Source organism: Peromyscus leucopus, chromosome 19 (genome assembly GCF_004664715.2).
Source record: "Peromyscus leucopus breed LL Stock chromosome 19, UCI_PerLeu_2.1, whole genome shotgun sequence".
NCBI classification, from domain to species: domain Eukaryota; kingdom Metazoa; phylum Chordata; class Mammalia; order Rodentia; family Cricetidae; genus Peromyscus; species Peromyscus leucopus.
The window spans coordinates 67421951-67436140 of record NC_051079.1 but is presented as its reverse complement, the minus strand read 5'-3'; the positions used below and the strand labels follow the sequence as shown (position 1 = coordinate 67436140).

The window sequence follows — 14190 nt, the reverse complement described above, 5'->3', positions numbered from 1 at the left end:
AAGTTACAAGAACACCATTAAGTTTCAAGCAAGGATTGTCTTCATAATTGACCAAAGGTGATTGATCTGCCAAGATACAGTAAGAGATCTATGAGTGTTTATTTATGATTTCCCCTAAAGATCAAGGGATGATAAGTACCTTTTCTTCTTGAGGAATAATTCATGCCATCCAGGATGAAAATGAATCAGAAACCAGTCCAAAAACTTGCTGGTATGTAGGGACAATGCTAGGCAGCAGAATTTGAACCAGTCCCTTAGTACAGGCTAGATTTTCAACTACCATGGGAAGTCATTATTTGATTGGTCATAAGGGACACATATATTACAGAGTGGCAATTTGGAGAAATGGAGGACAGGTTTATGAAAAGTCAGATTAACTTGACACCTACTCAACTATTCTTAATGCATAAAACTCAAGTGCCCAAACTGCAGCCCCAGGTAACTTATGGTTCCTCCTGGTGCATGAATACCACCCACGGAGACATCACCTCCAGGACAGACACCTCAGCTTGACTTCAGAACTGACCCACCACTTCTCCAGGAAAGTCCTAACAAGGCTAGCAAAAAGCCACCACCAGACATGAAGAACGACTTAACCAGAAGTGGTTGCCAGGGAAGATCTCAACAGTGGTGATGCCAATGGGGCCATCGATGGTGTTAGAGAAAACCAGAGCTCTGAAATACATGATGATAGATGATTACTAGATAGACGCAATCAAGATAAAGAAAATGGAAGTTCTTTGATCAATTTACTCAATTAAATTCTTAACTGTAGTTATGGTTGTAGCTGTAATTAGCATATCACCTGGCCAGTTAACAGAAGTGACAATGTCATGGAGGCTTTCCTGAATGGATTTGACCAGTGCTCCAAACTGGTGGTTGATATCCCCTTGGTGGAATCCTATTTAGCAAAGGGTACAGTTTGTGCCATCCTTTCAGGGCTGGTGAGTATTCCGAACTATCCACCTTCTGGAGAATGGCAACAATTTCTCTCTTCTTACCTTGCCTTCAGCAATTAGTTAAGACTGGGAATGGTTAGCTAACCTACTCAACAAATAAAGTACCATGTACAGAAAATGACCCCAGAAATTGGTCAGAATAAGGATCATATGATCAGAATTTTGGAAGGAAAAGAAGGTTGTTTTTGATTCCCACTTCTAAAGTTGAAGAAGGAACTACTGAAGCAAAATTAAGTAGAATCCACCAACTCAGTCTATATATAAATGGACCAGAGATGACATCTGGCTTGAGCTTTATGTAGATAAAGGATCTGTGAGCATCTAAATGACCAGCTTCTCACAGTATATATCTGGTGAAATAAGCCCATCCATCGATGAAATGGATTCTTCCGCCTTCCTAGACAAATTAGTTCAGGAGAAACACTGCTTCTTTCTTTTAGAGCAGAGTCAAATACATTCAGGAAAGCCTCCATGACATTGTCACTTCTGTTAACTGGCCAGGAGATATGCAAATTACAGCCACAACCATAACTACAGTTAAGAATTTAATTAAGTTGATCAAAGAACTTCCATTTTCTTTATCTTGATTTCGTTCAGAGCACCCTCCTACCAGGAGCACTTTTATAACAGCAGCTTCCAAAAGGCTTGTTACTCCTTTTTGTTGTTTTTTGTTTTGTTTGCTTTTTGTTTTTTGTATTTGGTTCACTTCTATGATGTTGAAATTGTCTAAAAGAAAGCTTTCATGGCTTGGAATTCAAACAATTTGAAATTTTCTGAGAAAGGGCAAGGCTTTGTTCCAGGTGAATCAGTGGCAAACCTAACTGGAAATCGCTGAATACAGAGTCAGAGGAGAAGCTGATTAAAGAAGGAGCCAAAGCTTCGCGTGTGCAGAACACACCATTGCCATGACACAAGTGCACCGGACCTAGCCACCATGGAAGTTCATTTCACTGTGGTGTGCTCATGACATTTAAAGCTTTTTGATACATCAGAAAGGGTTTCTTTCTGCATGTGATTTTTTTTTGTAGCGTCATGTTATCATAATCCTTTTCTGTCACCCATATTTTAGGAGTGTCTTCAATATTTACATAACCTATGAGCAGCATGCAAATGATGACTCTGTGAGTCTTCAAGCAGAGGTGTCCTGTTGCAAGGGTCCTCTTGGCTGTCATCGTCACAGGCTATTTTAAGTTAGAAAGCAGAATGGCAAGGATGACTACTTAGAAATGTACTTTGTTCAGTAGCAGAGGAGTTGTTTAATAGTTGATGATCCCACTTGTTGTCACAGAAAATTTCTTAACTATAGTTGATGGTCATTACTGTAATAAGCACATTGCTTGCATTGATACCTGTAGCCTATGCTGTGTTTTAATATTCTTGTGTCTGGCCAAGTTCCTAAGTCTAGGTTTTTAAATGCATGACTTTCTTGTATGAAGTTCATCAGTCTCGAGAGGCTGTCGGTGCCTTTCTATAGCACGATGTGCCCACACCACAATCGAACCTGAAAGGATGTAGCAGGTTGTGTTTATATATTTATGCATATCAAAATAATGAAAAAATGGCTTTGAATTTTGAGGTGGGGGAAGGAGGGAGGTGTGAGAGAGGCTGGAGGGAGGAAAGGGACGAAGGAAGCAACACAGTTATAATTTATTTAAAACACCATAAAAAAGAAAATGTGAAGAAATCAGGTGTTGTTGTACCTAATGTCATGTCTAATTCTTCATTAATTTAAAAGAGATTAATTACTTTCTGTGCTCTGTACTGCATTTAGGTGTGTGTGTGTGTGTGTGTGTGTGTGTGTGTGTGTGTGTGTGTGTTTGTGTGTGTGCATGCATGTGTGTGTGCGTGCGTGCGTGTGTGTGTGTGTGTGTGTGTGTGTGTGTGTGTGTGATGTGGTACATATGTGGAGGTCAGAGGATAACTTAGAGGAATCTTTTTTCTCCTTCCACCTTGTGAGTCTTAGGGGGCATGTTCAGGTTGTCAGGCTTGGTAGCAAGGTCCTTCCCTTCTGAGCCATCTTGCTGCCTCCATTTCTTGGGTTTATATATACACAGCAATTATTATATAAAAATAAAGATTTTGCTCAGGAAACGAATCAAATTAATAGCATTACACTGGAAAAAATAAGTATTTCAGAGAACAATAATTTGAAAGGATTTTCTTTAAATCATGAGTTTATGTATCTAGATGATTTTAATTGCATGAGTCATTACCACTCACTAATAATCCATTCATTAATATTTTATTCACTACTTCCTGAAAAAGAAAAACCTTTATCCAATTAATTTAATTTATTATATTTAGTTCCTATTTTTATTAATTAGATATGCCAGATTCAAATTGCTCTGATTTCCAAGGGCAACTACAGAAGTTCTTATTTGTTTTGTCTTTTCTTGAGACAGCTGCTTCTGGCAGAGAATCTATACCCACAAGGGAGATCAGGACATCAAATACATTCACACGACTCTAGGCAGCTTTGTGTTTTAATGCTTTCTCTGCAAAGGGGAAGAAGTAGTCATAGCTGAACTGCTTCAATCAGAAGATTAATGAAATGGTTGAAGGAAATTCCATATATCATGTAGCACCCACAAACTAAGCCCTAAATACATTTACAGCTTCTTAGCACAGACTTGTTTTAATACTGTTTAGGAATGGATATTGTCTTAGTCAGGGTTTCCATTGCTATGAAGAGACACCATGACCATGGCAACTCTTATAAAGGAAAACCTTTAATTGGGACTGGCTTACAGTTTCAGAGGTTTAGTCCATTATTGTCATAGTGGCATGCAGGCAGACAAGGTGCTGAACAAGAGGCTGAGAGTTCTACATCTGGATCCATAGGCAGCAGGAAGAGAATTGCCACACTGGCTTGAGTATGTGAGACCTCAAAGCCCACCTCCCAATGACACACTTCCTCTAACAAGGCCATACCTACTCCAACAAAGCCACACCTCCTAATACTGCCACTCCCTATGGGCCCATGGTGGGGGGCATTTTTATTCAATTTTTATTCAATTCACCACAGTTAGACCAAGAGATAAAGAGATGACTGTTGTGGAAAATATAGTTTGTTATAGTCACAGATCCAAAGAGAAGATGAGTACTCATTATGGCTTGAGGGGCCAAACAGAGGATCATCAGGGACAGTCACAAAATGGAGGGACCTGTGAGAAGTGCCTTTATTGTACTTTCCATGTTAAGGAACAAGCAAAACAGGTTTAATGGCTTAAATGGATTATTTTGAGTAGCTCAAGAAATCTCCAAGGCACTATGAACCAAAGGCTGAGGGGCCCCCAGCTGGATCAGACCCTCTGAATAGGTGACACAGTTGATTGGCTTGATCAGTTTGGGAGGCAACTAGGCAGTGGGACCAAGTCCTGTGCTCATTGCATGAGTTGGCTGTTTGAAACCTGGGACTTATGCAGGGACACTTGGCTCAGTCTGGGAGGAAGGGACTGGACCTGCCTGGACTGAGTCTACCAGGTTGATCGCAGTCCTCGGGGGAGGATTTGCCCTGGAGAAGGTGGGAATGGGGGGTAGGCTGGGGGTAAGGGGAGGGGGTGGGAGGGGGGAGAATAGGGGAACCCATGGCTGATATGTAGAACTGAATGGTATTGTAAAATAAAATAAAATAAAATAAAATAAAATAAAAAAAGAAAGATGACAAAAAAAAAAAAAAAAAAAAAGAAATCTCCAAGGCATTGAAAAGGTTGCTAGCTTTCTTAGCACTTGTGCCAGGGTTATGTAGGACAGGTGTAGAGTGGTCTGAATTGTGAAAGCATCATGCTTGTCATGGCTGGAACTCTGGATTGGTGGTTTGTGTTTTTATTTATTTTTTTATTTTTGGAGACAGGGTTTCTCTGTGTAGCTTTGTGCCTTTCCTGGAACCCACTCTGTAGCCCAGGCTGGCCTCGAACTCACAGAGATCCACCTGGCTCTGCCTCCCGAGTGCTGGGATTAAAGGCATGTGCCAATGCTGCCCTGCTTGGTGGTTTGTATTTGAAAGCATATTCTTGAGAAAAGGGATGAAGAAGGGAGCAGGAGGCCATAGTCAGATGACTCACCAATGTTATCAGGTTATCAAGAACATGGCGCACCCAGAATGTGCATTCACAGTAGACTCTAAAGCAGTGGCTCTCAACCTTTCTAACACTGCGACCCTTTAATACAGTTCCTCATGTTGTAGTGATCCCCAACCATAAAATTATTTCATTGCTACTCCACAACTTTAATTTTGTTACTGTTATGAATCATAACATAAATATCTGATATGTAGAATATTTGATGTGTGACCCCCAAAGGGGTTGTGGCCCACAGGTTGAGAACCCCTGCCCTAGAGCATCAAGCTAATAGAAACTAGAAATATAGTTGAAACAAAGCTTCAGTTTTACCATTGTTGAAGCTTTCTGTCATGTGAGTTTTCTTTGGGGACACATAAACATCTATTCACCTCAGATAAAGGAGTGATAACAAGTCAAAGAAATGATTCCATTAAAATCTAGTTTGGGGAGATAATGTTTATTGGGGTTACTAAGAAGAGGATGAGTGCCTCTGGGCAGCTGCATTGTGAAAAAGACCTGCCCCAGCATGGGTGACAACATCCCTAGAGGTCTCTGTCCCACTTATAGGAAGATCTATTATAGTGTGGTCTTCCTCAGCAACTGTTTACTGTTTATATAACCTTGGGAGGGTTCTTGAGTGATAAATTTTGTGAGTTTCTTGAGCCTTATATATTTAATTAGCTTTATAAATCTTATGAGCCTTTCTCTTCTAGGAAGGAATGTTTCAACTTGAAAAAATAGTTACCGCACACTCTGCCTTTTCCACCAGCTCTTACACCCTGCCTTTTCTTATATAATGTTTTCTGAGCACTGGAGGTAGTGATGCACATCTCTAATTTATTTTCCATTGATGAACATTGGGCCACTATGCCATAGCAACAGTAAATTGTACTGAGAATCTTATTCATTTATCAGTGTCTCCAAAAAACATGGTCCACTACAAAAAAAGTTTATTGTAGCCCGGGGAGCGGTGGTGGTGGTGGTGGTGGTGGTGGTGCACATCTTTAATCCCAGCACCTGGGAGGCAGAGCCAAATGGATTTCTGTGAGTTTGAGGCCAGCCTGGGCTACAGAGTGAGTTCCAGGAAAGGCGCAAAGCTACACAGAGAAATCTTGTCTCGAAAAACCAAAATTAAAAAAATAAAGTTTATTGTAGTTATGAGGCTGAGAGCAGCCAATAGTCTATGGGCATAAACATAAATGCTTGGGAGGTAGGCACACCACATTTATTTAATAAGGTAATAGCAGTGGCCTCTCTATCTGGAACCATCATAGTCTAGCTATGAGCTTTTGAGCTTTCTTACAGCTCCAGTTTATGAGTTCCTTTCTGTGAGTTCCTTTCCGTGGAGCAACCTTAAATCCAATAGAAAAGCAGTTGGCTGTACCGATAACAGTTGTGCCATTATTATATGAGTAAGCAAATTTGTCTTGCATGTTGGTAGTATGGTACACAGAGTTAATAACTGAGGAGAAATGTTGGCAAGAGTTCATCCACGGTAAACTAGGTAGCAAATTCAAGCACCGTGAAAGGCCACCTGCAGGGTGGAACTACTAGCTCAGTCCCAGTATGATTTCTCCACACCCAACAATAAAAGCTTGCAGGGTCTTAAGCAATATGGACTTGTCTTATTTTTTTGGCACACCAACACCAACAGCCAGGGTTTGTAGGTTGTAGGGTTTCCCTGGTGTTACAAGGCTAACAACTAATAGAGAAGTAGCCAGCTCTATGTCGGGACTTCCAGTTAAGTGTTTTGTTTTCTAGGACTGCTTCTTTTTTTTCTACAAATGCAAGGTGACTTCTGTGATTAAATTTACCAACTGTTGTTGTAATAACCATTTGTTTTGTCTTCAATTAATGCAACACCTGTAAGATGATAAGATAGGCAAAAGTACCATTAGAGTTGGTTGTCTAGAGCCTACTTCTGAAAGTCATACACGTGTTTGTGAAATGAGTACCTTATTGGTGTTAATTGTTTCTCTGGATGTACCCATACATAACACAGACTGTTAAACAAGACCCTGGGTGGTTTTATCTGCTGATTGTTTGCTTGGAAATGTTTCAGGAGGCCTAGATAGTATACAGACAGGTGAGATAATACTAGAATCCTTCACTGTCAGTATAAGCCATGAATAGCCTCCCTACCCATCTCATTCAGAACAGGTCAGCTTATGCACCTTCCCCATCAGAAGATCCATCTGCCAAGGCCGTAATCAGGAAAGTATAGGCTGTTGAAGGCTTTTCTGATAGTCTTTTCAGGTATAGTATGTTCCTCTCTTGATCATAATACTCCCATGAGTTTTACAGCTGTGCCTGTCCCTTGCACAGGCTTCACATGATTGAACAACATGCAAATTATCAGATTATTTCACAGAAATGTCAGCAGCTTTAACTATTTTCCAGGCTGGGATGACTCCCTTGTATCCAGATTATACATGAATTCAGTGAACAACCTCATGAGGGCAGATGGCCCATGTTTTGGTAATGGAATCTGCATCAATGAGCTATGAACTGCCATATAAATCGAAGGGCACTGCTTCCTATTTCCTTCCACATCTGTTGTACCCATAGTGGCTGATGCAACATTTCCCCATTTTTCTTTTCCATTGAGCTAGCCATAAAGTCAGATCTCTGAATGCAGCTCAAATGCAAGGGTCTCAGCCTATCTGGAAATCTCTTGAGGTTTTATTTTTTTGTTCCTGTCTCACATAGCACCCCATTTTAAATGTTATTTAAGAGACAAGCTGCTTGGGAAAGATGGAATTGAATATCCCATAAACCCTCAGAATGTCTGCTACTGTTTTATGTTTATAATCATGGAATATTATAGGGTTTTCTCAATAAACTTGTCAGGTATCATATATGTCTCACTCAACTATTATACTGCCTAGAATTTTACAGCTGACTCTTGCCATTGCACATTACGCAGTCTATTTCCTAGCCTTGTTCCTTTAGGAACACTTACTTTTTTTTGAAACATACTTTTCTAACAGCACAGTCTCAATGATTAGCATGATATCATCTACATAGTGAAACCTTTTCATGAGAATGGGAAGAATAACAAAGCAAGGTTTATGGGATACCTTTTATGACAAATAATGGGACTATGAGGATAAACTTGGAGAAGTTCTCTGAAAGCCCACTGCAAACTGGCTTTAAGATTTGGCAGCTAAAAAAATACTCTAAAAATATTATATTTTGAGGTTGCACAAACTTATTTTAATTTTTTTTAATTTTGTAAAGATTTGTTTTATGTTCCAGTATGTGGTCTAATTTAGAGAAGCTTGTATGAATTGCTGAGTAGAATGTGCAATTCTTTGTTATTTGGTTAAAATACTCTGTATACATCTGTTAAATTCATTTGATGTATGATGTCATTTAATTTTGATGTTTCTCTATTTTTTGTCCTGAAAACCTGTTTGTTGGAGAAAGTAAGGTGTTGAAATCACCTGCTATTAATGATTGATGCTAATCTGTGTCTTTAAATCCAGTAGAACATTTTTCAAAAATGAAATTCTATTCTCCAGAGTTGGTGCTTATATGTTTAGGATAGTAATGTCTTTTTAGTTAACTGTTTTCTTGATTAGAATGAAGTGTCACTGTTGATCTATTCTGATTAGTTTTAGTTTGAAGTCTATTTTGTCAGATATTAGGGTAGCGTCTCCTGCTTGCTTCCTTGTAAACTTACTTTCGAGAACATCTTCCCATTTTTACCCCTCTAATCAGTGCCTATCTTTAAAACTAAGATGTTTCTTGTAGATGACAGATGGATGGCTTTTGTTTCTTAATCCATTTAGTCAGCTTGTGTCTTTTGATTGGAGAACTGAGGTCATTGATATTCAATGTCATTATTGAAATGTGTGTGTTAATTGTGATCATGAGGGTGATTTTTAATATTGTGGTTTGTGTTCTCAGGACACTTTGTATTCATTCTTTCTACAGTTTCATGGCTATTCTCCTTCCTCTCTTCAGTCAGAAATGTTAATTAGTTCCTCTATTTTCTTTAAGCGTGGTTTGTTGGGTATGATTTTTAAACTGGTTAGATCATGACAAATTTCTCTTTCTCCTTCAATTATGGCAGATAGTTTTGTTGGGTATGTATTAGTTGGGTATACATTAATCTAGGTTGGCTGTCATGGTCTTTTAGGACTTGGGATAGATACATTGCTGCAGGCTCTTATGGCTTTCCAACTTTTCACTGAGAAATCAGATGTTATTCTGATGGATTTTCTCAATATATATGAGGTTTTTTTTTTCTTGCGGCTTTCACTACACACTTTTTTTTGTTCTATATACTTAGTGCTGTAGGAATTTTTTGGACTTGTCTATTTAGTATTCTGTATGTTTCTTGTATTTGTAAGTATTTCTTGCATCTTTTAAGTCTTTCCTTAGTTTTTGGAAATTTCCTTCTATGGATTTGTCTGTGCCATTCAATTGAGTTTCTTTCCCCTCATCTATGCTTGTACTTAGAAGGTTTAGTCCTTTCATGGTGTCCCATATTTATGTTCTTTTCCTGAGTTGTTTTAAAATGTCCATGTTCCTGGCTTATTTGGTCTAGATCCTCTGTTTCATCTTTGAGACCAGATGTTCTCTTTTCTTCTTGGTTTGTTCTACTTTCCTTTTAGGTTTCTTCTTAGGTTATTGGGCTTTCAAGTCTATCTCCATTTGATCTTGAGTCCTCTTCAATGTTTCTATCTCTTTACTGGATTATGCTTCCATCTCCTTCATCACCCTTGTCATTTCCATCAACCGCATGTTTAGACTTATTTTGGCGTTTACTCTCAAATCTTTCCCTTCAGTTTCCCTGAGCCAGTTCTTTTGTGTTCATTGAACTCTTGAATTATTCGATGAAATTTATGATCGTTCTGTTAAATTCTGTGTCTTGTGGTTCATCTAGGTAATTACCAAATATTTTGATAAGACTGGTTAGTTTTGGAGGGACGATACTGGCTCAATCAAAATGCAGAGCTGTGGATCCCAGTCCTACACCTAAAGCTTGGGGATCATTATGGGAGGGCTGGAAAGAATGTAAGAGCCAGGGTATCAGGGAATTTGCTGTGAAATTGTGTCTATTGGCCATAATGTCTCACCAACATGATTGCCTAAACATGAGCCTAACAAGGACAACAACAACAACAACAACAACAACAGAAATTCAAATGCGGACAAGGAAAAGCCCATGAGGTCTCAACCCCAAACAAAGAGCTACAGGCAGTTAAGGCTTGTCAAGAGTGGGAGAAATAGTCTTCCATAAGTAAGAGCACAACAATTTGTCATCCAATACAAAATGCTCAACACTTAAAACATACAGACATGTAACATAATACAGACTAAGTGGGTTGTATTTATGTATTTAGGAATATACTTATACATCAACACAAAAGGATCTAACAAAAATTAATGAAAAAAAGTCATGAATATGAAAGAGAGCGAGGAGGAGTATATGGGAGGACTTTGGAGAGGAAGGGTAAGTGGAAAGTGTTGTAATTATATTGTGATTTCAAAAAGCAAAAATACATGATTTTAAAAAAGTGGTAGCAAAATCAAATTCAGAAGGAAAAAATCCCATGACTTTTATTAGTTGATTGTGGCTTGCACACACACACACACACACACACACACACAAACACACATGAACAACGTTGGCACACTGGCTTATACAATGAACATTGTCTTATTAGATCTCTGTAATCCATAGCCATTCTCCAGGAGTCATCTGGATTCCTCAAAACCAAACAAAGCTGTTGAGAGGGCTAGAGTTTAGTAAATAATCTCCACCCTTCATAATTTCTTATGATTTCTGTAGACTCTCCATAGCACCCAAGAAATTTATACTGTTTTATAGCCACAGTTCCAAACTGGAGATTTGTAGACAACTTCACAAGTTCTCATTTGCCCAAACGATTGCCTTTAACTGATCTGCATTCCAGATCCAGTCAAGTTGACAACCAAAATTAACCATCACAAGCTACAATCTAGAGGGTGCTGTAATGGAACGGCTTTGAGAAGGAGTTGCCTGGATTATTCTGACTAATCCCAAAGAATATGTCAAGAGTAATAAGAGAATCAAATATAAATTAGTCAATTAAGCTAGTTTCAATACTAGTCTAGAAGCTTACATAGTATGATAAATTTAATTCAATCTAAGATACTAATATGAATGATGAACCTTGCATAAAAATTAAATACACAGGACACGTGCTTTTTTATGTTTTTTTTTCATTTATTTTACATACCAGTTTCCTCTCCCTCCTCTCCTCCCATTCCTCCTACCTCCCATATACCGCCCCCCCTCCACTCCTCTTCCATCTCTGTTCAGAAAGGGCCAGCCCTCCTATGGGCTTGAACAAAGCATGACATATCAAGTTGAGGTAGAGCTAAGTTCCTCCCCATGTATCAAGATTGGGTGAGGCATCCCAGCATGCGGAATAGGTTTCCAAAAGTCAGCTCAAGCGCCAGGGACAGGTCCTGATGCCACTGCTAGGAGCCCCACAAGCAGACCAAGCTACACAATGTCACCCCCATGCAGAGGGCCTAGGTTGGTCCCTTTCAGGCTCCATAATGTAGTTCAGAGTGTGTGAGCTCCCAGGAGCTCAGGTCAGGTGTCTCTGTGGGTTCCCCTGTCATGACCTTGGCCCCCTGGCTTGTACAATCCCTCCTTTCTCTCTTCAGTAGGACTCCTGGAGCTCTGCCCAGTGCTTGGCTGTGGATCTCTACATCTGTTTCCATCAGTGACTGGATGAAAACTCTAGGATGACAATTAGGGTAGTCACTAATCTGATTACAGGAGAGGGCCAGTTCAGGAACCTTCTCCACTATTGCTAGGAATCATCCTTATGGATTCCTGGGAGTTTCCCTGGCACCAGGTTTCTCCCTAACTCCAAAATGAACCCCCGCATCAAGTTATCTCTTTCATTGCTCTCCCCTTCTGGCTTGTACCCAACCCATCTAACCCAGTCTCTCATGTTGCCCTCCCCCTCTCCCAGTTTACTCAGGAGACCTTATCTATTTCCCCTTCACAGGGAAATGCATAGAGCATTCTTTAAGTAATGAAAAGTATTTGTGCTAGATGGCTGACAGATGACATAAAGGCTGAAGAATATGGAACATGGAGACAGTATGTGCTGTAGAATAATCATATTGTACACTGTAAAGATTTGTCACTCAAGTTGGTTTAATAAAACACTGATTGGTTTGGTTGGTAACCAGGCAGGAAGTATAGGTGGGACAGCCAGAGACACAGAGAATTATGGGAAGGAGGGCAGAGTCACAGGGAGACATCAGCCAGCTGTAGAGGAAGCAAGACGTGTAGAAAATGAGGTAACAAGCCATCAACCACATGGCAAAGCATAGATAAGAATATGGGTTAACTTAAATGTAAGAGCTAGCTAGTAGTAAGCTTTAGCCATTGGCCAAGCTTTTATAGTTGATATTAAGCCTCTGAGTGATTATTCAGGAACTGGCAGGTGGCAGAGAAAAGCCTCCATTTACAAATATGTGTGATCCTTGTATTTCAGGTAGCACCCCTTCAGCCAGGCCATTCATAGTCACTTGTTACCACCACCTCACTTCCCTCTCTACTTGATCTCATGCCTTGACAGCATTTGCCAGTGCTCAAGGGCATCACACACACTGTTGGCTTGTTTTGCTCATTGTTGTTCCCTCAGATACTCAACATTCTAAGATGAAACTTGTACAAAGAAGTAGCCTTTTCTTTTTTGTTTACTGCTTTTGCCTGAATAGCAAGTAGAGTGCCTATAGCTTGATAAGCTTTTAAACACTTACTCACAATAGCAAGAAGATATACTACATAGTTCCCAAATGATGGGATACCAGGATGCTTCAAGTTTTTCTGTTCAGAATCAAGAGATTCTGCTCAGATAATCAATGTTTTCAGGCTTTATAGACCAGAGATACTTTGGTCTCTGTTAAAGCCTTTCAACTTTCTGTCAGTTCTGTCCCTGTAACTCAAACACAGTAGAGGTGGTGTGTCAGCATATCAATGTAAGACACTAACAAAAATATTTACAATTATAGAAAGCAGATGGATTTGGCCTCACATGGAAGGCTGATCACTGCCACAGAGCAAGGTGAGACATTTAGGACCTGATGGCACATCCTTTGGAGTCAAGGTACTGCCTTCATGACCTGACTATTCTACAAACATCTTCAAGCTCCAGATTCTTCTTATGTAAAAATGCGATTAATAATAGACTATATCGCATTTCAGAATTAAGTGAGATTGAGTGAAAGGTGCCCAATTAAGTGACTGACATACCCCAAATGCTTAATAAGTTACTTTAATGAGAAATTCTTTGTTTTTTTTTTTTTTTTCAGGGCTACTAGGTAGCCCACCCCAACATCCACCTCATGTGAAGGGGCTGGACCTGCAGACACAAGGCGACAATAGGATATCCAAAGGAGTCCCAGTGAGGGCCCAGTATCGAGGGTATAGCAGAAGCTAGAGGTCTTAAATCCACTCAATGACTCATTGCAATAAACCTACAAGTAAAGATATATGCATTAAAGGGTACGCTATGTGACTCACTGTGCCACACTACAGCTTCCATGCTGAGATTTTTTTATTTGTTTATGTTTTGTTTTGAGTTTTTTTTTTAACTTTTAAATTTTATTTTGATGGGGAGGTTAGAAAGGCAGAGGGTAGAAGTGAGGGAACAGGGAGATGAGTGGGATCGGGATACATGACATGAAATTCATAAAGAATCAAAAAAAAGTAAAAAAAAAAACAAAGAAAAAATAAAGTTGGTTTTTTTTTTGCTTTGTCTTTTGCTTTTGTTTTTGTTTTTGACACAGAGTCTCATTGTATAGCCAAGCTAGCCTACAGTTCCTCATCTTTCTGCCTCTACCTTCTGAAATCTAGGGTTATAAGCCTATACTACCAAGTCTAGCTAAGAATAAATTCTTAAGAATAAGCAATTATAATCGATTTATGTGGCAAACAGTGATGCAATGAAAATAAGAATGAGGAAACAGATATGATTAAGTACGTTGGCAGCAGAAATCGACAGTTACTGGTCCCTAAAGCACGCTAATGTTAATGGCTCCTAACATCCTGGTATCATTAGTTTCTATTTGGAATACCTTCCTGCTTCACTGCTTATAAAAATTCTAATTATTCTCCAAGAAGAAGTTCTTGTTGTATTTCGAGCAGC

General features: G+C 39.4%; 1 pseudogene; it reads left to right on the top strand.

Annotated features, from left to right (window-relative positions):
* The first annotated feature begins 224 nt into the window (after positions 1 to 224).
* Positions 225 to 1490, top strand: LOC114694936 (annotated as a pseudogene).
* Positions 1491 to 14190: the final 12700 nt, after the last annotated feature.